The following is a 27,333-nucleotide window of genomic DNA, read 5'->3' on the forward strand; positions in this document are numbered from 1 at the left end:
GAGACTGGACAGCTTTTTGTCCAGAATGCTATAGGGTCTCTTGCTTGAGCAAGGGGTTGGACTAGAAGACCTCTAAGGTTCCTTCCAACCCTATTATTCTATGTTCTAACACACAGACCTGGATAGTATACTGATTGAGAACCTATTCAAATTGGCAATGATTAAATGGCCTGTTCTCAGCAACCCCTTCCTTCCTCTCATTGTATTTAAAACTAAATATGTCAAAAACTGAATCTGGGAACATATGCATACAAATATCTGTTTTCCTGAAAATAAGACCCTGTCTTATATTTTTTTGAACCTCGAAATAAGCGCTTGGCCTTATTTTTTGGGGGAGGTCTTATTATTTTGGGGGGCGTGGAACAAGATGGGGATCCTCTTGCCGTCTTACCTGATTTCCATCTCTGCCTCCCTAACCCTAACCCGAAGAAATGATGGGGATCGGCTGCGCTTGCGCTTAAATATTTTCAGGGAGAGCTTATTTTCAGAGAGGGCTTATTTTAGCGCATACGCTCAAAAGCCCAATTGGGCTTATTATCCGGGGAGGTCTTATTTTCGGGGAAACAGGGTAAAATAAAGTAAAAGGTACATTTGCTCTCTGATAAATATTGCAAATAAATATAGATTTGTAGCCTCACGATTCCATCAAGAGATGTAGCAAGGATGTCTCATTGGCTGCCTCCCAAACAACTGACACACACACGCACACAACTTAAGGTGAAAAAGAATATTCTATTTCATCTTGGCAACTACTTAGTCACCTGGTTGGTTTTCATCTTAAAAAAAATATAAAAGACTTCCCAGTTCCCATATTCAAATATGGTCCAGTTTAATTTCTGTTTTAATATATTTTTATTGAAAGTTTTAACAGTGGTAAGAACTGCTACAAATAAAAATAGAATGAAAGAGGAGAGAGAGAGAGAGAGAGAGAGAGAGAGAAAGTTAAAGTGACAAAAGAAAAAGTAAAGGTAGAATAGAATATTGTTGTGACTCCGACCCCCGAGCCCGTCTTATTGGAGGGAGAAGACTCCGAAAGTGAAGGAGAGGAGTTGGCAAAGCCTCCCTCTCCAGGACTCTCCTCTCTGGCAATGCCTCAGGTATCTTCCGAAGGAGAAGAGATAGGCCAGGAGCCAGGCACTTCCGAGCAGCCGCAGTTAGACAGCGACCGAGATAAGTCTTGGCTGGATCCCCGACAGCGTCGGAAAGACAAGCACGCGCAGCAGAGAAGAGGCATGCCAGAGATTAAGCTGAGTCACTGGACCATACTCCACAGGGGATAAAAGGGGGTGTGGTGGCCATTCAGGCTTTGTGACAGACAAAACTGAAAGCTAGCAAGTCATTCTGCATTTCTGGAACTTTTATATATATAATTTTTATTAATATATTCTATACACTAATATTTCTGGAACTTTGTTATATGCTCTGCTTGGATTGATTCTTGGACTGGACTTGACTTGACTATTCTTTGGCTTTTGTGGACTATTCTTTACTTTGATGCTTTCAGAGTAGATAAACCTCCCTTTGTAAGTAAAAACTTTTGGCAAGCAGCCACTGGTTTGCTGCCAATTCTGTTATCAAAGGAAATTCTTGTCTGCTGGTTTATTTTAACTCTTGGTCGACTGCTGGTGTGCGTGTGTGAGACAGGAACAGAACAAATATAAAGAAAGATACAAAGTGGTTGTCAGCCCTGGAGGCTATCTTTTATCTTGGATCTTCAGGGCTGCCACACTTCGTGGATGGGCATGCTGTGGGAAACGTGAGGGGGACGGAGGCAGGGTGAGATGTATAGCCATAACAACATTCTTTTCCCTGGGAGTCAAGGACGTTCAGCCTGCACCTGGAGAGGTGTGACTGGGAAACAACTCCAGTTGGGACGGTGATCTGATTGGGCCATGTGATGGACATGTGGGTGCAGGGGAAGGAACTTGGACTTTCCTTTGGATGGGGAAAACCTGGGGGCCTTTCAGATTCAGGTTTTCCTAGATGTGCCAATATGACTTCTCTAATAAAATGGAACTTTGAGGAACTGCCTGCCTTGGAGTTTTATTTCTGTTGGGGGCATTACTTGGAACCCTGACATTGATTTCTGATCTTCACATATTTTATAAGTATAATTATATTTTATCCTCTCTCTCTAAAGTTACATCATTACTCTCTTCTTTCTATAATCTATCCAGTCTATTTATCAAAACTATAAATCATGAGTTCATTTTTTTATGCAAAAAGTTCATAAGGGGTTTCCAGTCACCAATAAATGTAGATATTGCATTTTCTCTAATCAAACAAGTCAATTTAGCCATTTCAGCAAGTTCTGTCATCTTCACCAATCATTCTTCTACTGAAGGCATTGCCACATCTTTCCATTTTTGCGCAAACAATAATCACACTGCCATCATCATATATAAAAACAGTGCTCCATGACTCTTTTCAAACTCTTTTATCTGCCCATCCCAGGAGGAAAAGTTCTGATTTCAACTGAAGGTTAACCTTTAAAATATGAGAAAGTTGAAACTGAACATCCTCTGAATCACTTTATGTATGTTGGAAGAAATATCCTTCTGGGTTCAGTTCCAAGTGGGGGGAAAAGACACTGGATTCATGGAAGTTGCTTGGAAAGAAAGTTTATTGATGAACAGGATCACATGGCTTGAGATCCCTGGACAAAAAAGAGGCAGAGATGCTGAGAGTGCCTGGGTTTTATCCCCTCCGTTGGGCTTTGAATTTGAGCTTGTATTCTGATTGGTTGTCAGACTCCCATGGGGCCATGCAGGGGTAACTTTGTAGGCTGTGTGTCCTAGGCTTGGTTGAGCCTTGCTGGGTGATGATGTAATGAAAAGGCTTTGGGATTCCTATTATAATCATAATCATAAGTTTATTTGTCAAGCATATATAAGATAACAGGTAAAAGTACAAACATAATTTGAAAACATGAAAAGAATAAGTAAAAAAGGAATATTAAGATAGGGACAGTAGGCATGCTGGTGCACCTATGCACCGTATGACTCTGCCTGAAGGAGGTAGATCTTTGTTATGTTGTTATGTATGACTGGCCCAGGCCTTAATGGCCCACTGACAAAGGTGTGGGGGGCTGAGTTTCTGCCTCCCTTTTAGGGGAAATATTCTGCCCTTTTAATATTTACTAAAATATTTCATTTTCCTAGCAAAGGGGTGGGTGCTAATGTATTTGAACCCAAAGTTTTCTAGCTTTTATACATGTCCACCGAGTGGGATAAAAATGACCCTTCTTTTGGTTTGCTGCTTTCAGTCTACTTTACACCCGGACTTGACTTCACAATGACAACACCTAAACAAACCTGGAAAAATAGGAATAGAAAAGAGCTCCTGGCAGCTGTGCTGACTTAACTTAGCGGTAGGTGGAAATTTCAGTTCAGCTTCATTGGCAACAGACATCTGCTCCCAAGGCATCAGGCGCTGTGAAATGAGAACTGGAAACCATTGGCCCATGGATGAGCAAGTTCTGGATATAATAGGTCATTCCACCTTGGCTCCCCGTACAGTGCAAACTAAGACAGGCTGCAGAGTTATAGAGCAGATTAATACGGACTGCCAATGAAGGATGTTTCATAAATCTGCAGCCCTTATATTTGTGAAAGATTTGGGGAGCATTTTACAAGTCTTAAACAGGACGCGTTTCAGAGAGGCAGGAATTAGAGCTGTTTTAGACATCCTCTGCTATTCATGAATTAAAGGAGTTCAACATCCTTCAGGCTTCTGAAGAAAGGCTTGCTTTAAGCCATTCACTCTTTAATCTTAATGGATACTTAAAATAACTGTTTTTTTTTTTTTCAGGATCAGGAACCTCTGAATCTGTTGTAGTCCGCCAGCAGCCTGTGGAGCTGGCAGCGGAGTCAGACAGTGAGGAGGCTGGGGAGGAACATGGGCCAGTCCTGGAGTCTGGAGAAGGCCCGGACGACGGCTCTGCATCGGAGGCAGAGATGGGGCCAGGGCCATCTGGGAGCGATGTGCGAACTTCAGAACCTCCAGAGTCGGACAGCAGAGAGGCAGAGGAACAGGAGGAGCTTGTTCCTAGTGCATGCATGTGCAGAGCTGCCAGGAGGCATGAGCAGCTAAAGCAAAAGGGATAACTCGGGAGTAAGGCCAGGAGATGATTGGCCCCTCCCATAGGGCTTAAAAGAGAAACAAAGGCACTTGGGCCTTTTGCAGAAAAGCAACGTTGCTAACTCTGTTTCCAGTTGGCATCTCTTTTTTTTTTTTATTGAAAAAGTTTTTCAAATACAAGTTTTTCCCCCTTTTCCTCCCTTCTTCCCCAACCCGCCCTCACCACCCATCCCCCCCTGTGACTTCTTCTTCACAACAATAAGCTAATTCATAATTAATTACATAATATTTTACCATGCCCTTACTCACTCCTCAAAGTACTGACCCTTAGCATAGTATTCTTATAACTCCGCTTTTCTCCGCTTTTTACAATCTACCCTTTTTCTCCTCCCCCAAACTTATAAAATATTATTATTATTACAACAACATAACTTTTACTTTTATATATATTAATTTAACATTTCAAAGCAGCCTTCTCCAAATTTATTCAGTTCTATCCAATTCTTCCACTCCCCAAAATATATGACTTAAAAATCCTTTTTCTCAAACTAATCAATCACTAAACTAGCCTATTTCAACCCAGTTTCCTGCAGGATTACCATGCACTACAATTCTAAATATAATCCACTGCCCACTCTGCTGAAATATACATATGTCTATATATACATTCCATTTTATAAAAAGAGAAAAGACAATAACTTTAAATTTATAATTCATTTAGTATCTTCTTTGATGTCTTTCCACTAGATTGTTAAATCCGTCATCCATAATAGGGTAACATAGCATCCTGGTGCAACAGTTTATTCAAAATCTTCAGTCATCTTCTGCCCCCATCAATAATGAATATCCTCATGTATATATAAAAGTAAAAACAACCACCCGAGTGACATTATAATTATATTCCATATAGTTGTAATTGTGGTTTTCATCAGGATTATAAATCCCCATCATCTTAGTGGGTAACAGCCAGATCTTCTGCATGCCCCAGCATGACTCTCTTGCCTTGTAACTCAAAATAGATATAATATATTTATCGGTAAAGGAAATCCAAAATAGATAGTTCAAATCCAACAATGTAAGGCTCTTTCCACATCCCAAAATCACGGCATTGCAGAGATCTGCCACTTTCCTCAAGATAGTATTAAACGATAATTCGCCTCCAATATCTTTTCACATATTCATTTATTTTTTTTTAAAATCCCTGGCTTCACTGTTGCTTGGTTTAGAAACTACTATTTCTACGAGATCTGTTTCTTTTCTTTTTCTTTTGCGGGTTGCATTTCCATCCAGATTTCCTTCCTACAAGTTGTATATCAGCTGATCGGTTGTCATTCTGCTTTGTAAATTGATCTTGTTGGTTTTGTTTTATTATCTCATATGTCTTTTCCATCACTTGTATATCAACTGGGTGATTTACGCACTTGTCTGTAAGTTGATAGTTCATCACATTAGAATCAGATGACACTGCTCTCAAATTTATAGACAGTCCAGCTGGGGTATCCAAGGAGTCCAAAGACAGTTTATCTACCACAGCCTCTGTAATTTGATGTTTTCCCTTTATTTCCAACTCCTTTTGCTTGTCCTGTGTTATGCCTAAAGATGTTAGATTTATTTTTAAAAATTTTTGATAAAATTCTTCCGCTTTTTCGACAGTATTCAGTTGGTATCTTACTCCTTGGTGTCTCAATATTAAACCAACTGGGACGTCCCACCTAAATAGAATATTCCTTTTTTTTAACTCATTCACTAGAAAACCAAATTTCTTCCTCTCCATTAACATCTTGGGCGGGAGTTCCTTAAAAATCCAGATCTTCCTTCCACGAAATTGCAAAGCAGAATCATAAGAATTCTGGACAATATTATTTCTAATTTCTTTGTCTGTAAAATAAATCACCACATCTCTAGGCAATTGCCTTTGTTTTGCCAACCAGGAGTTTATTCTATAAATTCTGTCAATCCTGCAAAACACTTCATCAGGTTGAACCTTTAAAATCCCAGCCAGAATTTCAGAAGATATCTTCCTTAAATCTCTGTCATCTTCCTGCAAACCTCTCAGTCTAATTGCATATTCTGTAAAATTGTATTGGATCATTAAAACTTCTCTTTCAATCCTCTGTTGTACATTTTCTTCATTAACAGTCTTTTGATCAGCCTCCATTTTAAGTTTGTCTTCTGAACTATTATCCTGAATGTTTGCCAAATCCTTTTTAATTTTTTGGATCTTGTCATCCAAATTCTCCTCAGTTTCTTTCATTTTAGAGTTAGTATTTGCTTCCAACTGAGTCATAAAGTCTGCTAAGCCATTAGCTACTTTTAAAATCTTTCGATCCAAAAAGCCAAACTTAGATTTCACCAATTCACCAATTTCTTTGATTTCCAACTTAAATTTTTCAAGTTGCTGATTCACAATCTCATCCCTTCTTACAATCTCCTCAAGAAGAAATTCTATTATATTAAAGTCAGGTTTCTGAGACTGGAGAGTTAAAACTTGTTGATGTAATTTATTAATGGGGGAATCCCCCCCCACTGCCTGTTTGTCTAGTTTTATAAGTCTCAGTGCCATTTTTCCACGCAGACAAAATTTACTGGAAAAGAGAGAAAAAAAACTTTTTTTCCAACCAAGATCAATATCAGATCCTCAAAGAGAGAAAAAAAAAGAAAAGAAAAAAAAACAGAAGTGAGAGTGAGATTTTGCCTTCAGTTACAGCCAAAAGTATTCATTCCGCTACTTTGTAATTGAAAACGGAAGGAGTTTCCCTTTCAGCCTCTCTTCAAGCCGCAGCAGCAATCGCCATTTTTTAAAAAAAACTTTTTTCCCTTCACTTCACTTCTTAGGCAAAATAGAATAAAAAGAATACTTGCGCTTCAGGATCAGAGGTCCAGCTCATATCTTCTTTAATTAATTTATTTGACAGATTTACAGGCTTGCTTTTGCCCCCTAGCTCTGCGTGTAGCAGAGATTTCCCAGAGCCCGGAGCATCGGCTGGGGATACGGGGAGTCTCTTCCGCTCCCTCCCAAAAGTAAATAAAAAACTTTTGGGATTAGGCAGAGGACTCTACCCACCCCAGCCGGCTCTATCTCCGTTTCCTAATGGAAACGGAGTTTTTTCGAGCCGCCATTCCGCTGAAAAAGGCGGCTCTTACAGGCAGTGGGTTCGACGATCCCGGAGGAGCGTCCAGCGGGAACAAGCAGCAAACCGGAAGTCCAGTTGGCATCTCTTGTTTGTTTCTGAACTTCATGGGGCTTTGCCAAGTAAGGCCTTTGGCAAAGAAGATAAAGATTGGTGATTATCCCGAAGGACTTCTTCTGAAGGACTTGTTTTGCAACTAACGTGATCATTTGGAAGATCAAGGTCAACATTCTATGCGCACAGTTGCTTTCATTTGGGAAAACGCAAGTTCTCACAAATATTTGTCCCACTCCCCCTTGCAATCTTGAGTAAGGTCATTGGGTAGAAGAAAGAGACTACAAGTTTTTCTCCTTTCTCCCAGTGATCCATTGTAGACTGTTGAGCAAATCAGCCCAAGATTTGGCTGCTGACCTGCTTTTGGTAACAGGTTACTTATTGTTCTGCCCCATATGGCACAGGGGTCATTGAGAAAAGAGGATGGGGCTGCCCATGGCTCTGCAGCTGAAGATGGCTCCTGTGGTTCAGGTTGTCCATCCATAATTCAACCATACATCAACCCTGGTGCAATACTCAAAAGTGTTTTTCCCAAAGGCAACTGGACTTGGTTTTTTTTTCTCCTTGAAAAGGTGAAATACCAGAAGCTTCTTCAATTCTGACTGGGGAATTGAATGGTTTATATTCTTTGCAGTCATCTTGTCGTTAGCTCTCTAAGAGTTTGTAGGAAGTTAACACCTACCCCACTCCTAGGAAAATGAGATATTTTAAGAAATATTAAAAGGGCAGAATATTTTCCCTAAAAGGGAGGCAGAAACTCAGCCCCCTTCCATCTTTGTCAATGGGCCATTACGGCCTGGGCCAGTCTATTCTACATAACAAAGATCTACCTCCTTCAGGCAGAGCCATAGTAGGAATTGCCCAACAAGGCTCAACCAAGCTTGGGACTCACAAAAAACAACCTACAAAGTTACCCCTGCATGGTCTCATAGGAGACTGACAACCAATCAGAATACAAGCTTAAATTCAAATCCCAACTGAGGGTATAAATCTCTCTCTCACTCTCAGCCATGTGGCTTTTTGCTCAGGACCTCAAACCATGTGGTCCTGTCCACCATTAAAAACCATCCTTCCAATCAGCCACCATGTTTCCTAGTGTCTTTCTCCCGCCTTGGAACTGAACCCAGAAGGATATTTCTTCCAACAAGTTGTTGAGGGCACTTGAGAGGTTTATAGATATCCTCAAAGACATCTAAATCAGGGTTCAAAAGGATATGGAACTCTTCTTGCAACTGCTCAAAAGGACTGTGTTGTAAACAGGAGTGGGGCGATAGGCCATCTTAAAATCTAAGATTAATGGTGATCTGCCCCAGATGTGAAAACACCCAACTAAATTTCTCCTCTGCCCCCAACCCTGGCTGTCCCAAATTTACAACTACTTCTACATTTCTGAACAATTTTATGTTCCAGAAAGAAGTGCAGCATCTGCACTTTTACATTTTAAAGTCACTTAAATCATAGCACTAGCCTGAGCAGAGCTGAGTTTCTTTCTGCAAGCATTGTGCTAAATAGATAAGGGAAAGCACGGTTTTAAAGACAGAGAAAGATAATCATGCAAAAATAATCAGATTGAGCATTGTAGTGAAGCAATATGTAACCATCCCAGGGGTTAACCTTGTGGTCTTTGTGTCATTTTTTTAAAAAATGATCACTGGAAGTCCAAATCAAGGCTTTATTCCAAAAGAGACCACTTGATTGATTTAAAGATCACCCAATTTTGTAAGTGATCTCAGGAATAGCTATCATTTTGATCATAGAGATAACAGGCAATAATTTGGGATTTGTAGTACTTTAAGGATATATGTTGGGGAAGATAAGACACTGATAAAACAACAACAATCACTGTTATTTTTAAAAGACCTTTGTAACCTTTTTAACTTAAAAATATAGTCCTTTCTCAAAAGCTCAGATGTCCCTCTGACCACTTCTGGAGAACCGGTAGTGGAAATTTTGAGTAGTTCGGAGAACCGGTAAATACCACCTCTGACTGGTCTCTCCTTCATCTATTCTCTGCCTCCCGAGTCCCAGCTGATCGGGAGGAAATGGGGATTTTGCATTAACCTTCCCCTGGAGTGGGGTGGGAATGGAGATTTTACAGTATCCTTCTCCTGCCATGGCCACCAAGCCATGCTACGCCCACCAAGCCACATCCACAGAACCGATAGTAAAAAAATTTGAAACCCACCACTGCTGCCTACCTTTAACCACTAGGGAAATTCTTTCTGTCAATGCTGCTCTTCCATATTGTGTTGGAAAAACAACTTCTGAAAATTAAGAACACTATTTTTTTTTAAAAAAAACAGTGAAATCTCATTAATGGCTCTTTCCCCTCTTAAAGATCTGTCCTGTGAAAGTTTGAAGAAAGTACATTCATTTCTTTATAAAACAAGATACTTCTTTTTCATCAATTTTTTAAAAAGTCCAAAGTAGAGAAAGGCATAAAAAATGCATGAAATTCCAACACATCAGCCAGCAAGGCTAGCTAAGACCCCCACCCCCTGGGAGTCTGACAACCAATCAGAATACTCTTTCGGGGGCCCAGGAAGTTCAAAGCCAGAGAGGGCATAAAACCCGGGGACTCGCTGCATCTCGGCCCTTTTCTGTTCAGGAACTCAAACCATGTGATCCTGTCCACCATTAAACCATCTTTCCAAGCAGTCTCATGTTTCCAGTATCTTTTTCCCCACTTGGAGCTGAACCCAGAAGGATATTTCTTCTAACAGGACTTGGCTCTTTTCAAAGAGGGAGACATTGCATTTAATACCCTTAACTTGCATTTCCTAATATCATACATTCAATCAAGAGGCAATTGTCCTTCCGCCTTCACCTTTTCAAATCACACAATGGAATTTTCTACCCTAAAAAAAAAAAAAAAAACACACACGAAGAAGTCCCCAGTATATTTTAAATGAAAAAAACACGTAACATATTTTCATACAGATTTCTGAAAAGAATGTATAGATTGATGTGACTGCAGAGGCAAACTTGGACTGCAAATATCAACTGCTTTCTTAACTGGATACCTTCAAAAGATTTATTTAAAGCAAAAATACTTTGATCATTTATATGGCTCTCTAAGTGGTCTTAGAGGTAGGTGTTTTGTTTAGCTTTCCTTTCTTTTTGTTTGCTTGTTCAGCTGCTTGCAAGTTCAACTTTGCCTGGCTTTTGCTAATCAATCTAACAGGCTAATTAAGTTAAGTACCCTGCTTGTTATGCAAAGGCCTGTTCTCCGACTTCTTTGGAAATCCTATCCCAGCAAAGCCAGATCAGATAAGAGAACTGCTGAATTACTTCCCTTTTCTTCCCAGTCTTTTCTTCCCTACAAATTTACAACAGGCAAGGCCAGCAAAGTCATAAGAGATAAGAATCCCCATGCATGCTTAAGCAACTTTCTTCAACCTATTTGCATCAAGCCAATAAAGTTATCACCTCTCTGCCAGAATTGTAGAGGGTTAATTGGCCTTTTACACCTCTCCCAGATACTGCCCTCAGCAGACTTTCAGCCTATAAAACAGCAGCTGCCCATAAAAGAGAATCTCTGTAGCTCAGAGTTGAAATGAGGGATCCTTGGTGCTCTCTGAACTTGGTTGTTTCTTCGCAGATGTTTCAAAACCCAAACAAGTGTGGGAAGCCCCCCCCCACCTCCCCAGAAGAATAAAATATTTTGGGGGATATTAAAAAGGCAGGATCTGGCCTTCTAAAGAGCAGTCAGGGTTGATTGATCTCCTCTAGGACTGACCGGTTTGATCACTTTGCAGTCCAAGGGACTCGCAGGAGTCTTCTCCAGCACCAGAGTTCAAAGGCCTCAATTCTTTGGCGCTCAGCCTTCCTTATGGTCCAACTTTCACAGCCATACATTGCAACTGGGAAAAGCATAGCCTTGACTATACGTACTTTTATTGGCAGGGTGATGTCTCTGCTTTTTAGAATGCTGTCTAGATTTGCCATAGCTTTCCTCCCCAGGAGCAAGCGTCTTTTAATATCTTGGCTGTAGTCCCCATGTGTGGTGATCTTGGAGCCCAGGAAAATAAAATCTGTCACGACCTCCATTTCTTCCCCATCTATTTGCCAGGAATTGAGATGAAACTGAAATATTTTGGCCACTAAATGAGAAGGAAGGACTCACTGGAGAAAAGCCTAATGTTGGGAACGATTGACGGCAAAAGAAGAAGGGGACGACAGAGAATGAGGTGGCTGGATGGAGTCACTGAAGCAATCGGCGTGAGCTTAAATGGACTCCAGAGGATGGCCTGGAGGAACGTTGTCCATGGAGTCGCGATGGATCGGACATGACTTCACAACTAACAACAACAACAAAAAGGCAGGATAGAATATTTTCCCTAAAGGAGAAATTGAAAAAAAAACACCTTAAGGGAGGCAAAAATCAGTCCCAGATTCCCTGCTCCAAGCAGAAACTGAGGAGGCCAGCTTTTAGAAATGCAGATTTGGTAATCCATTCAGAAAGACTAGGTCAAGACAGAAACTCAGATAAGCAACAAACAAAAGGTTGACAAAATTAGCTTAGACAAACCCCTAGGATTTGCATTTCCCCTTTTGCCTATAGAGCCAGCCATGACTTCTACATGACCCCATAGGAATCCAGAAGATATAAAGACCCACCCACTCTAAACTCCATTTTGTCAGCTGCCCCAGAACCACAAATCCTGGAGGTTCTTTTTACCAATAAACAGAATCTTTCTTTCCAATCAGCCTCCAGCCTCCATTTTATTTCCAGCGTCTTTCTCCCAGCTTGGAACTGACCTAGGCTTCCTTAGCAGGCATACAGCACAATCTTAGTCCTTAGTCATACGGCTGTGAATTATTGTCATTCCCAGTCGGAAAGGCTTCTCAAACAGTCTTTCAGGGAAGTGTTTACAAACACCCACCTTATCTCCCTTGGAATGCTGCCAGAGAACTAATTGTCACACGCAGGGCAAGGCCAAACTTAGCACAGAGTCAAACAGAACTTTCCCAAAGCTTTTACTAATCAGATGAACCAATTGCTTCCTGCAAAAGCTCATGTCCCGTTTGCTTCTCTTTTATGTCTTATGGGAGGGGCCAATCATCTCAAGCCTTACTCCCAAGTCGACCCTGTTTTTTTAATTGTTCCTGTCTTCTGGCATCTCTGTGCATGCGCACACTGGGAACAGGCTCCCGCTATTGTTCTGCCTCATTGATATCAGACTCCGGAGACTCCAGAGGCAGCAAAGAACTACCAGATGGCCTTGGCCCCCTCTCTGCCTCTGACTTAGAGCCCTCATCTGAGCCTTCCCCAGACTCCAGGACTGGCCCACGTTCCTCCCCAACCTCCTCACTGTCCGAATCTGTTGCCAGCTCTGCTGGCCGCTGGCAGGCCACAACACTGAACCAGATGGATTTTCCTTCCAACACAAGTTATAACATGAGTTTGGGTAACGAAATATCTGCAAGAAAACAACCATGCCCGGAGCGGACCAAGGACCCTTCAAAACAGAACCTATTACCTACTAAGACTTATTATGGATTCCTTAAAGATGGACAATCCAAAAATAACTTGTGTGATTATTATTATTTTTTTAATTTGATTTATATGCCGCCCTTCTCCGGAGACTCAGGGCGGCTTACAATGCGTTAAGCAATAGCCTTCATACTTTTGTATATATTTATACAAAGTCAGTTTATTGCCCCCATAATCTGGGTCCTCATTTTACCTACCTTAGAAAGGATGGAAGGCTGAGTCAACCTTGAGCCTGGTGAGATTTGAACTTGCAGTAATTGCAGGCAGCGGATGTAAGTGGATGTTAATAACAGTGCTTTAGTCTGCTGAGCCACCAGAGTTCCACATTTTGTAAGTGTTATTTACAAATGGTAGCTCTCTTTATAAATGGATGCCACACAGGTAGGACTTCCCAAAGGCAAGGACAGTTACCTTATATACAAATATCCATTTATGAAGATTAGGTGGATGAGATTTGAATATAAGCTTTTGCATATCTTGACCACACAAATTATTTTTGGATCATAATTCTGGGAGACGAATAGAGATTTCTGATAGAAAATCATACAAGTTCTTTTTAAAAAGCACAAATTATAGCAAGGCAACCATAGCAATTAAAGAAGCATAAACATGACATCAGTTTATATGATAGGATATACCAGGGTTTGGCAACCAGTCACTAAAAATAACACATGACCCTTGCATTTTATGAGATTTTACTAATCTAACCTTAGCACGTATGAGATCCAAGCATTACTTGCTAAAGGCTAATTATTTTTAATATTGTAAAAATACATTTAATTTTAATATGGGAGATTGTGAGTGTCATGAGGAAGTACAAATAGTCCTTGATTTACGATCACAACTTTGCCCAAAATATTGTTGCTAAACAAGATAGTTGTTAAGTGACTTTTGCCCCATTTTTTTTGCTCCAGTTAAGTGAATACTGCAGTTCTTAATAACAGAGTTATTAGTTCTTTTACTAACTCAACTGACTTTGCTTGTCAGAAGGTCGCAATTTACATGACCCAGGGATACTGCAACCATCATACAAGCCGTGGTGACGCAGTGGTTAGAATGCAGCATTGCAGGGCCAACTCTGCCAACTGCCAAAAGTTCGATCCTGACCAAGGTTGACTCAGCCTTCCATCCTTCTGAGGTCAGTAAAATGAGGAACCAGATTGTTGGGGGCAATATGCTGACCCTGTAAACCACTTAGAAAGGGCTGTAAAGCAATATGGAGCAGTATTGCTATTGCTATGAATATATGTATATATATATATATTGGACACTTGGCACATATATATGTGCCAAGTGTCCAAATTTTGATCAGATGACCACAGGGATGCTGCAACAATAGTGTGAAAAATGATCATAGGTCAGTTTTTTCCAGTGCCGCTGTAACTTCGAACCGTCACTAAACAAATAGTTGTAAATCAAGGACTACCTGTCTTGATGATGGATATACTGCTGACCTCTGGGATATACTTGGAAGTTCATTCCTTCCCAGAAAAAGTTCCTTTTATATATATATATTCTTTTTATATATATACATTTTCTTTTATTATGCATCACATTTTCATTTCTGCAACGACAGTGTACTGTCCATATCAAATCTCTTTTGGATACACATAATATTATATATCTTAATTATAGCCACTATTTTCATTGTATATATGCTCTCCACTCCTGGTCATTCTATACAATTTAATCTATAATCAAATACAATCCAATAATAATAATAATAGTAGTAATAATAATAATATTGCTTATAATGTTATGCTTAAATATATCTATATATACATTTAACTCTATTCTATTAATCATTCTTAGTTATAAATTTACTAACTTCTGCTTCTGTTTTCTATCCATTTATAAAATAAGTCCCATGTTAAATAATACTCTGATTCCTCTTTGTCCTTAATTCTCATTGTTAACCTGTCCATTTCGGCGCAGTCTAGTATTTTCTTTATTACGTTTTCAGCTATAGTTACGTTTTCGCTTTTCCAGTTTTTCCAGAAAAAGTTTCTTTTCTCTAGGAAAAGCTGAATCTTCCATGCCCTGCAGTCAGTCACTCCAATGCTGTATTACACTTCAGACAAAAAACAAAGTATTGCTTTTATCCCTTGACTGTTTACACTTACAGTTCATTATTCAGGGTTTGGTAAAGTTCCCTCTCTTCAGTGTCTCTGCAGAGAGAAAACAGCAAATAATATATGTAAATGACTAGTTCTTCAGATTGTGATCATTGATTCCAAAGGATTTTGATCCAGAAAATCTTGAGCGAAACTTCCACAGGTAAAGGAGATTTACAAAAACAGTGGAAGCGGTTTGCCCCAAATTAGGAAAAAGCTTATAATTAAATAATGATATTTTGATCAGCATGGTTCTTCAATATCTTCAATAATCATAATATCATAGAATCATAGGACTGGAAAGGACCTCAGAGGCAGCAGTGAAATCCCCCCGGTTCTATCTGGCTCGCCGAACTGGTAGCGCCAGAAGCTGGAGGCTCCACCCACCCACCACGACATCATTACATCCAGTGGTGGGATTCAAGTAATTTAACAACTGGTTCTCTGTCGTAATGATTTCTTCTAACAAACAGTTCACCAAACTGCTCAGAAAGTTAACAACCGGTTCTCCCGAAGTGGTGCGAACTGGCTGAATCCCACCACTGATTACATTCCTTTTTTACCATCTGCACATGTGCAGAAGGTTCTGAGTGTTAAGTTGTATAGCTGAAGCAAGGACGAGGCGACTGAGGCATGAATTAACGTTATTTATTAACAGGAACCAACAGCAACAGTAACGTAACAGAACTGCTTGTCTGTAGATGACAGCTCTTTTATACTCCGAGCTGTCAGCTAACTACCCAATCAGAACAGTCAGAACTCCCGCTTGTTTTTAGCCACTCCTCTTAGCCAATCCCTAGTCAGCGTTCTGTTGTCAAGCCTCGGCGAATCACAATACTGAGCATGCACAGAAGAGGCGTGCACATAGCGTGCTCCCATTCCCAAACTGGTAGCGAAGGTAAGTGGATTTCACTGCTGCTCAGAGGTCTTCTAGTCCAACCCCCTGCCCAAGGCAGAAGACCTTATTCCATCCCGGACAATCTTTTCTTGAAGACCTCCAACGATGGAACACTCCCAACTCCAGGATGCAAGCTATTCTATCAATTAATCAGAAAAATTCTCCTTAGTTCCAGATTGGATCTTTGTTGAATGAGCTTTCACCCATTGCTTCTTGTCCTACCCACAGGTGCTTTGGAAAATAAGTTGATCCCCCTCTTCTCGGTGACAGCCCTTCAAGGGCTGGAAAACAGTTATCATGTTACCCCTAATCCTTCTATGCATTAGGCTAGGCATATCTAGGTTAACCCTAAACCATTCATCATACATAGTAGATCCCTTATCATATTTCTTGTTCTTCATTGTCCTCCTTGTAGGCTTCTGGCACCATTTTTGTATCTTGATGGCCAGAACTGGATGCAATATTCCAAGTGGCCTCACTTGTACAGCATAGAGCAGTACTATCACTTCTTGAGATCACGATCTATCCCTCTGTTGATGCAACCTAGGACTGCATTGGCTTTTTTGGCTGCTGCAGCACAATCATCATCTTCTTTTAACGACCCCATAATCCCTTGCGGGGTGGAGTCTGGGCAACTGAATGGAGTGAGCAGAGTGTTCAATGGCCGGATGCTCTTCCTGTCACCAGTGCGGAGTTTTGTTCAGCAGGCATATTCTCATTGTGCCCAGAGAGAGAAATATCTGCCTCTACCTAGGATCGAACTCACAGCCTCCTGATTGTGAGGCGAGAGCTCCACCTCTAGGGCACCGCACCACTACTACTGCTGTAGCACAATACTGGCTAATAATTCATTCATGCGTCTTGGTTTCTGCTCATTTGCACAGTTCAGATTGTGCTCTTTTGGGCAAAAGTTTATTGAATCAGTTTCTATGAAGGTGGCCACGTTTTGCTGTGCTATTTGTAAAACCAAATCAGTTGGCCGGTGCGCATGTCCACGACGTAAAATGGAAAACCAGCTCTTCTGATTTCCGGCACAAATGCCAGCTGATTGTCGTGTGCACATGCACGCCAGAAACCCGGAAGAGGAACAGGCGACACTGTGTGTGCCAGGCGACATGGCTCCACATGCCAGAGGTTCGCCATCACCGACATATATGGAAATGTCTTTCCCACCAGACTAGTAAGCAAAGCTGTAATTTTGCATGAAGAAATTCTTGGCTTCAGCTCCTTGTTTCTCCAGGAAAGGTTGAGAAAGATTCTAATCCGAACCATTGCAATTTTAAAGTATATTCAGTTAGTGTTGCCAGGTGTCCACTATTTGAGCGGACAGTCCACTTTTTTCACATTATGTTCACTATTTTTTTTCCCACAAAATAGTGGACCTTTTTTTTATTCAAAAGCTTTATGATGAAATTAAAATGTAATTTAATATTTTACATATTATTATAATATATTTGATGTTTTGAATTTTAAGTAAAGTTTTGAAGTGATTATTTTCATACGTGTTAAAATGTTTGTAAGAAAATATATAATTTAATTGTAATTTTTTTTTATTTTTTTACTACTTAAACCGCCCCCCCCCCCGCTTGTCCGCTATTTTTTGGAAGCAGACCTGGCAACCCTGTATACAGTTGAATCAGGAACTTGTTGGTACGCTCACATTTTGATTTTTTTTTTACTCAGACTGAAAAAATAATGAAAGACTAATTACCTTTTGGAAAAAAGCACCTTTGGGACAACCATGACCCGAATAATTGAGAATCTCCATAGACAACTTCCTCCAATGGTGAGAAGTAGAAGCAAGGTGCCGAGACTGTAATATAAGGTCAAAATACCAACTTTGGAAGATCACAGCCGGTTCTTACTACATATGAAAGAGTGGCTCTTTTTGCAATATCTAAGTTGCACTGTGTATGAAAAGTATGTTTTCCAGGGAATATGGCTTGGATCTTTTGGGAGTAGTGTGGTGGCCTAGAGGTGGAGCTCTCGCCTCACAATTAGGAGACTGTGAGTTCAATACCAGGTAGAGGCAGATATTTCTCTCTCTGGGCATGATGAGAAGGTATCTGCTGAATATAACTCCACATTGGCGGCAGGAAGGGCATCCGGCCAGTAAACACTCAGCTTCATTCAGTTGCCCAGGCTCCACCCCGCAAGGGATTATGGGTCATTAAAAGGAGATGATGATGATGGCTTGGATTTTTTTGGCTCTTTTACTGAAGCAAATGGGATTTCAAAGGATGGCATGAAGTTTTATCTAACACAAACCTACAGATTTTCTATATGGGAGGAATGCATGACGTAACTGCAAAGCATTTGGAAAGAGCAGCTGGATATTTGAAGCTTGCATCTGTATTGCTTCTGGTGGTTTATTTCTAACACACTAATTTTCATTATATATAATTTTCATTGAATTAGAATGGGTGAATGAAGGCTTAATGATAGTCAATGGAACAGAACAAACTCTATTTCATACAGACAAGGAGACAAAGTGTGGGGGAAGAAAGAGGAAGAGTCATCATCAGTTAAAGAGAAGCTGAAAAAGAAGGGTTAGATCAATTTGTTCTTCAATTTCTCTTTTAACACTAATTTGGAAATTCCAGAGAAATGAAGGGAAAAGGTATTGTGATTCCGATTGGGAGCTCCTTGTATGTTCCAAAGGATATATGGAGTTCCTAGGTAAATGCTTATTATATATAACAGGAAAAAATCGGATTATCATGAAATAGTGCCTTACCTGAAAGGGTACCTCATCACCCTGTATATAGATTACTACAATCAGGGGTGGGTTCTACTTACCTTTACTACCTGTTCGCAACAGGAACGCATGCGTGCTCGTTTCGTTCGCGTGTGCATGCGCTTCTGTGCATGTTCAGATCGTCAATTATGATGTCTGGGCAGGTGGGCGGAATCTCCTGCTGCTTTTACTACTGGTTCTAAAGAACCGGACAGAAACGGGAGCAACCCACCACTGACTGCAATGCTATATATATGGGGCTGCCTCTGATATTTACATGGAAGGTACAATAGGTGCTGAATGTGGTGGCCCAGATGTTGGCAGATGTTGCCCACCTGGAGCAGATTATTGGTCTTGCATTGATTACTGATGAGCTTCCAAGCAGTGGTGGGTTCCTCCCGGTTTGGCCCGGTTTTCCCAAGCCGGTAGCAGTGACAATATGATGTCACCGAACCGGTTCTGCCCCCCTCCCCCCACCCCCATGCCCCCCCCACCCCGCGTTATTCTTACCTTTTATTTGGTCCCACCCCCAATCTATTGCTGCCTCCTGAGTCCCAGCTGATGGCTAGAGGGAAAAAACCTGTTTAAACTCTTGCCGCGGCTTCAGAGGGCCACCCTACAGCTGATCAGTGTTAAAAGCAAACAAATGAGTACACCAGTGTCTGCAAAAATACATGAGTAGATCAGTGCCTGCAAAAATACATGAGTAGATCAGTGCCTGCAAAAAATAAATGGACAGATTGGTACAGCTCTGCAAGCAGTTAAAGACCTGGTAGATCAGTACCTCTGCTAAATCCTAAATAATTGTCACATGACCATCAAGCCACACCCACAAAGTAAGCCATGCACACAGAACCGGGAGTAAAAAATGTTAGAACCCACCCCTGCTTCCAAACAGGTCAAAGTGCAGACCTACAAAAGATCTACATCAGGGCTGTCAAACTCAAGGCCCAGGGACTGGATTCGGCCTGCGAGGTACTTAGATCTGGCTAAGAGGTACCCCTCCATGGGGCAGCCCTGGAAACGGTGAAGGACCAGCCTGCGGTGCTTCTGCCAGTGAAAACGGACTCCTGAGCTCCATTTTCACTGACAGAGGGTTGCAGGAGGCTGTGGCAGCCGAAAATGGAGCTTGGGAGTCCGTTTTCATGGGCAGAGTGCTCGGGCTACCACAGGCGCCCCTGACAGGAGTGATGTCAAGCTGGCCATGCCCACCCTGGCCATGCCCACCCCAGCCCCCTGAGGTCAAACACAACCCTGATGTGGCCCTCAATGAAATCAAGTTTGACACTCCTGATCTACATGGCTTGGCATCAAGTTATCTTCAGGTCTACCTCCTTTAACCAGAACTGACCTATCTGAATAGACACCATAGGTGAAGCTTCTGGTATTCCAACATTTTTGCAAAAATAAGCAGTCCTAAGCCTGGAGGCATCATTTTTCAATTACAGCATCAATTTACTTTATTTACTGTGCTTATAAATCACCCCTATCAACTATTGTAGGTTTCTGGGCAGCAAACAACACAACAAATAAAGTCCAAAAAATAAATATAGGCATCATCAGGACAAGCTAGGATTCACATACCTACTGGAATAACACAGCTTTAACTTGCTTCCTAAAAATCAGGGGAAGAATATCCTCACTTCTGGGGATAAGATCTTCCCAAAAGTAGGGACATTAACAAGATTGAAAGGGACTTTGGAGATCTTCTAGTCCAATCCCCTGCTCCAGTAGGAAACCCTATACCCATGATGGCGAACCTATGGCACGGATGCCACAGGTGGCACACGGAGCCATATTGGTGGGCACGCGAGTGTTGCCCTAGCTCAGCTCCAGCGCGCATGCGCGCACCAGCCAACTGATTTTCAGGCCTTCCGGTCCCACCGGAAGTCGGGAAACTGGCTGTTTCCAGCCTCCGGAAGGCCCCTGGGGGGATGGGGAAGGCTGTTTTTGCCCTCCCCAGGCTCCTAGAAAGCCTCTGGAGCCTGGGGAGGGGGAAAAACGGGCCTACCGGGCCCACCATGCCATCACGTGCCAAAAGCAGGGGGAAGTGTAGGGGAGGGTCATGTGCGCATGCGCGGGAGGGCGGGGCGCATTGAATTATGGATGTGGGCACACGCAACCACGACCCCTCCCACTCCACCCGCTTTTGGCATGCGACGGCAAAAAGGTTAGCCATCACTGCCCTATACCATTTCAGACAAACGGTTGTCCAATCTCTTCCTAAAAACCTCCAGTGATGGCGCACCCACAACTTCTCAAGGCAACGTTATAGAACAGCATCTCTAGATACATTAGAGCAGCTACACACTAACTGCTTTCCAGAAAGCAATAAAAACAGAACTTTGATAGCTAAGATAAGATGTAAGTTTGCTGTATCTTGATATAATGATCTTATAACGCCTGACAATATTACTGCAAATATTTCATTGCTACTGTTTGCCACGGACATGCTAATATTTTATAATGCTGTGGATGCTTTTTGTTTGTTTTATATCAATTCATTGTACCCGGAACTATTTTAAATTTCTGTAAGCTGCTATGATTCAGAATAAAATTGGCAGCATGCACACAGGTGTTCAATTTCTTTTTTTTTCTGGGCCAAATGCTTTCACCAAAATCTCTTGTCTGAATGGAAAGATGAAAAGTTTGAAAAGATTTGAGATGGGATGAAATGGAGAGCGGCAATGCAGAGAGGGCAAAGTTTTGCAGGACTGAAGTACAAAGCAAGAACGCTTGAATCACTTTGGAATTACCCCCGTTTGAAAATAGAAGGACATTTTGTTTAATTAACGGGTTTATAGAGATATCAGTGCTTTGCACCAGCTTATTGCTAATCAGGTTTTTCAGCATTTGAGATATTGCCAGAGGAATCTGAATTGTCAAAAACTGCAAAAACGGGCAGTATGCGTAATGAAAACATCTTTTGATGTCGCAATTTGTTCCACATCCATTAGCAACGTTTAAAACTCATGAATTTCTATTAACACTGAAATGTGTTTTGAAAGGTTTTAAATCTACGGATTTTTTTTTCCAGACAGTTAAAGGGTATTGTTAAAACGGATAATAATTATGTGCAAGAACTGTGGAATAAAGAGTTGGAATGATCTGTATTAACAAATCAATGGCTAAGGGACTTTAAAAGTAATAATTGTTTTGTACTCAAAATGGCACTTTCAAGAAAAGATGTTTCTTTTATATAGTGGACACTTCAGAGAATGTTTAGAAAAAGGATAATTAACAAGTTCATTACAATGTGACAGAAGTGGTAGATGGGGGAGATGACAGTTATTCATAAAGGTTTTTGTTACTATTTAATTTTGGTTTAATACTAATAATGTTTTGAGAAGAGTACAATGGTTTAAGGATGTGGATCTGAGTCTGAATTATATGCCAAAAGATTTGGAATTTATCAATACAAAAATGTAAAAGAGAAACTCATTATCTTGAGTTAGCAGGCAGTTTTTTCTTTCCTGGAATACAAACTTTTATGTTACCTAGGAAGGAAGATTAAAACAGCCCAACCTTTCCTTTAATGGGAGAATTAGTTTTATAAAAAGAGACCTGAAAACAAGCATATGCGTTAGTATGTTTTGTTTTGTTGCTTGTATCCTTACAATTTATATTGATATTGTTTCCTGATTGCTTATTTGTACCCTATGACTATCATTAGGTGTTGTACCTTATGATTCTTGATGAACGTATCTTTTCTTTTATGTACACTGAGAGCGTATGCACCAAGACAAATTCCTTGTGTGTCCAATCACACTTGGCCAGTAAAATTCTATTCTATTCTATTCTATTCTATTCTATTCTATTCTATTCTATTCTATTCTATTCTATTCTATTCCATTCTATTCCATTCCATTCCATTCCATTCCATTCCATTCCATTCCATTCCATGTGCATTAGTATGTGAAGAAAGGAATCCAGTCAACAAGACTGGTTTGAAGCTGGCTGGTGACTTTGAACCAATCAGCAGGTGACTGTGAGTTCTAGTCCCTCCTTTAGGCATGAAAGGCAGATGGATGACTTTCAGCCAATCACCAGGAGACTGTATGTTCTAGTCCCACCTTTAGGCATTAAAGCCGGTTGGGTGACTTTGGGCCAATCACCAGTAGATTGTGAGTTCTAGTCCCATTTTAGACATGAAAACTGGCTAGGTGACTTTGAGTCAATCACTCTCTTTCGGCCCAACCTACCTCAGAGGGTTGTTGACATGGAGAAAATATGAGAAAGTAGGAATATTAGGTATATTATCTACCTTGAGTTATTTACAAAAAATAATAAAAGTGAGTATAAATAAAAGGCATAGAAGTGAGAAATTGAAATCTCCAATGCAAAGGCAAGGCAGTGCAGTAGCGTTCAGACATCAAGGAAAAAAACCTTCAATTCTTTTTGCTGTAAGATCGGCTGACAGACGCTGGAGGAAAAGAGCATGAACAGAATGTGAAAATCCAAGCAAGCCTGCAAATCAATGTTTTGTTGGTGGTTTTTTTTTTGTGTGTGTGTGTACAAATACGCTGAGATTGGCTACAAAAGACGAAGACTTGGGGAGAAAGGAAAGATGTAAAGAGCTAAAAAATAGTTAAGGCAAGAAAACACCCTGCTACAAACAAACATAGGAATAGGAACGTAGAAATAGCAAAAATAGCCCAAAAGCAAAAAAATACTGGATGAAATATATACGTGGCTGGAAAAATGACAAAGCAACATAATAGATATTTTTGTTGGGCATTCTACCAGAAAAATATGATAAAAAGACTACATATCTGATCTTGCATATACTAACCTCAACTAGAATTGTGTTTGCGCAACAATGGAAAAATAATGAGATTCCGTCTGGGGGGAATGTAATCAAGAAAATATTAGAATGGTCAGAAATGGATAGACTAACGCTTACTATTAAGGATAAAGAAGAAACTGAATATTTTTTGATATGGGACCTATTTTATCAATGGCTAGACAATAGAAACAGAAGTTAGAAAGGAGGAGATATAAAAAGAGGAGAGTTGTTAAAGAAGATGATGTTAAATATTATTGTTATTAAGTTATTATGTTATTATATTATTACTATTATGGTAATGAATATCACAACAAAGATGTGTATTATGACTATTTAAACATAACTGTACCCAGACCACACACAGTTTGATGAAAATTGAATGTTATATAAATAAAACAAATAAAACATGAGGGGGAAAAAAAGGAACATAGAAATAGAACATAGAGTTAGAAATTATAGATAAAATAAGAACAGCAATAATAGAATAAGAGAAAATAAAAGAGGTCAGAAAACAGAAACAAGCATAGAATTAGCATTAAGTTTCAAAGTAAGGATTGGGAATTTAATTTTGTCCAGTAAAACAAATTTTGCATGGGAAAAACAAATCCGGTCTATGGAAAAACCCTAACACTAAGGATTTACTGCACCTGGGAAGAAGCAAAAGAAATTACTCTTTTATGATGGAGAGACAGTGCTGTCACTGGACTGATTAAGTATTCATTCTCTGCTTATGTACTTCCTCTCTTCTGATGGAATGGAAAGATTTATCAATGTTACTCCATGTAGCCAACACTCAAGTGCTTCGGTGAAAACTTCTGATTTTCTCAAAATGCAATTTTGCTATCTTTTTTCTTTCTCGGCCAGTGGTGGGTTGCTCCTGGTTCGCACCGGTTCGCAAGAACTGGTAGTAAAAATTTGTAGTAGTTTGGAGAACCGGTAATAACATTGGCTGGCCATGCCCCTGAACTGGTTCCCGTCCCGGTCGCTACTCACTTACCCCGCCCATCTCATCAGAGGCTTTTTTTTTTTTAACTTTTAAAAGCATTTCTTCTACAACCCCTTCGGCCGAAGAGGTTGTAGAAAAAAAAATGCCTTTAAAAGCCTCTGGTGATCCCAGCTGAGTTGCCTGATCGTCAGAGGCTTTTAAAAGCATTTTTTTCTTGCAACCTCTTAAGGTTGTAGAAAAAATGCTTTTAAAAGTTAAAAAAAAAAAGTTGGCCACGCCCACCCAGTCACATTACCCCAACCATGCCAAGCCCACAAAATAAGCCACGCCCACAGAACCAGTAGTAAAAAATTTTAGAACCCACCCCTGTCCTTGGCCCTTTTATATTGTTATTGCTGTATTTGTATATATGCAGATATATACTGTATGTATATAACCAAGAACAAGAATACACATGCCTATATCCTAACTCAATATACATGTAGTGCTCAACTTACAAAAGTTCATTTAGCGACTGCTTAAAGCTACAACATCATTGGAGAAAGAGGTATGATTTTTTTTTCACACTTACAACCATTGGGCATTTGATCAAAATTTGGATGCTTGGCAACTGGTTCATATTTAGGATAGTTGCAGTGTTCTGAGATCAGGTGATCACTTATTTGGGACCTCCTGACAAGCAAAGTCAAGGGGGAAACCAGATTCACTTAACAACTACCCTGTGTCCCCCAAAATAAGACATTCCCTGATAATAAGCCCAATTGGGCTTTTGAGTGCATGGCAATAAGGCCAAGCACTTGTTTTTGGGTTCAAAAAATATAAGACAGGGTCTTATTTTCGGGGAAACACCATATGTTACTAACTTAACTGCAGGGATTCACTTTATAACTATGGCAAGGAAGATCATAAAATGGGGCAAAATTCATTTAACTATTGTCTCACTTAGCAACAGAAATGTTGGGCTCAATGTTGGGTAGTCAAGGACTACCTGTATTATATTAGCCCTAATCAAACTAATCTACTTGGGTTTTTTGATTGGGTGAACTCAGCCAGTATTTCCATCATTCTAGAACATTCTAGAACAAGGGACGTGGTGGCTCAGTGGCTAAGGTGCTGAGCTTGTTGGTCAAAAGGTCAGCATTTCAGCAGTTCGAATCCCTAGTGCTGTGTAACGGGGTGAGCTCCTGTTATTTGTCCCACCTTCTGCCAATCTAGCAGTTCGAAAGCACATAAAAAAAAATGCAAGTAGAAAAATAGGGACCACCTTTGGTGGGAAGGTAACAGCGTTCCGTGCACCTTTGGCATTTAGTCATGCCGGCCACATGACCACAGAGATGTCTTCGGACAGCGCTGGCTCTTCGGCTTTGAAACAGAGATGAGCACCGCCCCCTAGAGTCAGGAACGAGGGGAACCTTTAGCTTTATCTTTAGAACAGGAATCTCCAACCTTGGCAACTTTAAGACTTGTGGATTTCAACTCCCAGAATTCCACGAGTCTTAAAGTTGCCAAGGTTGGAGACCCCTGTTCTAGAATGTATGTGAAAGAAATCTTCTGAATAAATAACAAACGGAAAGACCAGTCAGAATAGCTCCAACGTTTCCTTAGACAAGAGTGATAATGTGCATGCAACTTTCCAGATGTAGTTGATCCAACCAGCAACTCTGACCAACATGATCAACAGGAAACAAAACTGTAATTAGACAACATTTGGAAGGTCATTTCTATCCCAGATCATTTTATCATAGAACTCAGTTGGGGAACACCCACTGTTTTCAAATAGAGAGTCCGTAATGAACAGGCTGGGTTCCTTGTCAGACTGCAGTGAGTCATAGTTTGATTCTATCCCTGTGGAACAGATGCGCGCATGAAAGTGAGTTGCGTGCATGGCAAATCTTCCCCCGAGAACTAGCGATTGGTTTGAGTCATCTGTCTTAAAGGTGAACTTGGAAACTTAGGATGCTTCAACGAGAAACCATATTAATATGTAATACAGGAGTTGGGGGTTCTACTGATCCTAGTAACAATTGTGTCCTTATGCAAATATAAGCCTTTCTGTTTTAATTAGTAATGATACTTAATTGCTTCCAACCTTGTGCTTTTTTAAATTAAGGCAGAGGTCTTCAAACTTGGCAGTTTTAAGACTTGTGGACTCCAACTCCCAGAATTCTCCAGCCAACATAGCTATGCTGCAGGGGGGGGGTTTACTTACCTTTACTACTGGTTTGCAACGGGCCGCACGTGCGCACTTGCTTCATTCTTGCATGTGTGCTTCTGCACATGCGCAGAAGCTTCCTGATGACGTCGGGGTCAGTGGGCGGAGCCTCCTGTCGATTTTACTACAGATTCTTGTGAACCGGTCCGAACTGGGGGCAACCCACCACTGCTATGCTGGAGGGAGAATTCTGGGAGTTGAAGTCCACAAGTCTTAAAGTGCCAAGTTTGGGGACCTCTGATCTAAGGGAATAAGAAAGAGGATTGATGCAAACTTCTGACAGGAAAGGATTATATTCATCCACAAGAATAAGCTTTAGCACAAAAAAGGTAGGAAAGCTAGGAAACAATGTTCCTTCCAACCTTTTGAGTGCCAGTGAAAACTCTGTTCATCAGATACTTGCCCGCAGACCACCAGTTTTCATCTGCCTCTCTCAGTTTGTAGGTTTTCAGAGACAGACAAAACCATGGGACTTTTTGCAGAGTCAAACTGGTTTACTGCAGAAATTGTTTCTACAAGTCAGAACTGCCATTGAGTGGCTTCATAATAGTTTCCAAGAATGTATTCAAGTTGGTTGAGGTTGGCGAAATTCTTGAGCCTTGCAGAAGCTCAGTGTGTGGTAGGTGATGGGGACCTTATAAAGTACATACGAGATGGAGCTTGTATAGCAATAGCACTTAGACCAGTGGTTCTCAACCTTCTTAATGCCATGACCCTTTAATACAGTTCCTCATGTTGTGGTGACCCTCAACCATAAAATTATTTCTAAAAACATTGAAAATAGGTGTTTTCCAATGGTCTTAGGCGACCTCTGTGAAAGGGTCGTTTGACCCCCAAAGGGGTCGCGACCCACAGGTTGAGAACCATTGACTTAGACT

The 27,333-nt window shown here is 40.7% G+C and overlaps 1 protein-coding gene across 2 annotated transcripts in view; it reads right to left on the minus strand.

The window, feature by feature from the left end:
- KCNMB2 (potassium calcium-activated channel subfamily M regulatory beta subunit 2) overlaps nucleotides 1-27,333 on the minus strand; it is a 330,212-nt gene that overhangs the window by 281,974 nt on the left and 20,905 nt on the right. For both annotated transcript variants that reach the window (XM_087872502.1, XM_034438944.2), the window contains exon 2: nucleotides 14,886-14,930. The gene's annotated coding sequence lies outside the window, so the exon portion shown is untranslated. The remainder of the gene's footprint in view (nucleotides 1-14,885; nucleotides 14,931-27,333) is intronic.

This window comes from Pantherophis guttatus, chromosome 6, assembly GCF_059756535.1.
Source record: "Pantherophis guttatus breed Tessera chromosome 6, ASM5975653v1, whole genome shotgun sequence".
In the NCBI taxonomy this organism is placed as follows: domain Eukaryota; kingdom Metazoa; phylum Chordata; class Lepidosauria; order Squamata; family Colubridae; genus Pantherophis; species Pantherophis guttatus.